Source organism: Podarcis gaigeae (assembly GCF_964106915.1).
Source record: "Podarcis gaigeae genome assembly, chromosome: 4".
NCBI classification, from domain to species: Eukaryota; Metazoa; Chordata; class Lepidosauria; order Squamata; family Lacertidae; genus Podarcis; species Podarcis gaigeae.
This window is the reverse complement of record NC_139677.1, coordinates 32476947-32479126: the sequence shown is the minus strand read 5'-3', so window position 1 is coordinate 32479126 and position 2180 is coordinate 32476947.

Sequence of the window (2180 nt, the reverse complement as noted above, 5' to 3'; positions counted from 1 at the left end):
GATTCAGGGTTTTTCTCAGGAAAGTGGAGGGCGTGTGTGCTGCCTCCTGTTGCCGTAGAGGTGTTGGCACTCACCCTTCTTCTGATAGGAAATGCTCTGTGGGAGTGGGGACAAATAAAAATGGTGTGTGTGTGTGTCAAGAAATGAGTGAGAAATGTCCGTATTTTCATCTGAGGAATGTTGGAGGGTATGTGTTTGCCAGCATTTGGGGCCCTGCGTATTCAGTGGTGCCACTCTTGTGAAATCATCCACTTTTGCTGAACTTATTTCAGTTGTACCTAATGATTTGTGTAGCCCTTAAGCCAAAATTTTTCACTGGGGCTTTTTGCAAAAAAAGAAGGAGAAACCCTCAAGTAGAACCTGTCAATTTGCGGTCTATCTGCCTATCCCTGCTTTGCAGAACCGTTAGTGTAATTGTTAATCATGCATCGAATATTAGACTCATACCTGTTGTGCAAATAATGGATTAACTATTCATTGTTGCTTAGTGTGGCTGTACACATACCGTACTTCAAATCTGCCTCTCAGAGGCAAACCCCACATCTGCCAGCCAGAGGTTTTGGCCAGACTACAGTATGAAGCATAATTCATAGTCAGGTCAAATCAGGTGTTCTATTAAATTACTTCTTGTTCAGTCTAGGCCTGGAATTCAATCCGATTGTCTCATGGAAGTCATGATATGTGGAACGGTTTCTTATTGTTGGTTCATTATGCTAACAGCAGCAGCAGTATGCAAGTTTTAAAATCAAGGGTGATTTCCTCAGGCAGATACCCTACACAGCCTTTGAGAACTACTGGGTCAAATTCAGAAATGGATTCCAAGATTGGCACCAGCAACCAGATAAATATTCCAACATCCCACCTCAAAAGTGAGGAGGGATTCTGGCATTTGGAGAGAATGTTGGGGCTTAACCTCATTCTAAATGAAAAGGTGACGAAAGAGAAGGGGGAGCCAGTGCTGATACTCGCTGCTCCAAAACATTCTGTATACTGAGCAGCTTTGTAATCAGAAGATTTGGACTCTCAGCTTTAGAAATGCTGGAAATCGGGAGCGCCCAGCGGCCTAACACCTTGCTTTCTGCTGAGACATTTTTTCCTGATCCTTAATTGCAAATGAAACTTTTCAGTCAGTTTCACCCGTGTAAAGTTTCAAGAGTCAACACTGCCTCTTGTTTATTGTGGCCCATCCTTCTCACAGAACACTTTGTTTCTTTCAAATAGAAACAGGTGGGTGGGGAGATGATTTTGGAGCAGTGTGTCAAGGTCAGTAGCAATATATAATTCTTTTGTCCCTGTATAAATTTGCACCAACTGTAACTGATTCACTAAATATTGCTAAGTGCTTTGCAAGTGGCCAAGCTGCTTTGGATTAATTTAGTAAGTAAAATTTATTTATCAGAAATATTATCATATGTAGAGTTTTGTTCAGACCCTGTTTTGACCTTTTTTTTTTTTTTGGTACTGATACTTGTGAAGTATAAACCTCACAATTAACAAATAGGTCTGTTAGGGTTTGTATGTGTGTGCAGACATCCCATTCTCTTTGTGACACTTTCTAGATGCAATTTGTCAGGGGGTGTTCAGATGCCATTGTTATTATTACATAAGCTTACTTTGGGTTTATGCCCTCGGCATCTAAAATGTTTTGGTGGCTCAGTCCCAGCACACGGTGTGGAGAAATCTAATTATTTAATTTATTACAAATGTTTGCTTATTACTAAATAAGTTGCTTGATCAAAAAGAAAATATTCTCCACGTGGTCTGCAGACCAAGTTTGTTTTTGATTACTCAGTTCATTGCCCAAAGAACTATAGTGCTAGCACTTCCGTGTACTAACATTATATTTTTTAAAAATCCTTAGAACATCGGTGAATTAAGGATATGTGTATTTTATTTATGAATAAGGCATGTGATTTCAGAGAACATGATGATTTTGAGCTTTCATGAGGCATCCCAGAAGAAGCCAGACATACAGTTAACTACTTATATCCCCTTGCTTTCAGCAGGGGTGTCCTAAATTCCTCTGATTTTTTTTGTTCCCAGTATTATTTTGTGATTTTAAATATGCAGAGTGCTTTGCCATTTCTTTCTCATTCATATCTTCAATACTGTGAAGCAGATCATTCGTAACCATGCTGAGATCAGTTAGGAAGCTGACTGTTGAGTTAGGAATCAGCCTC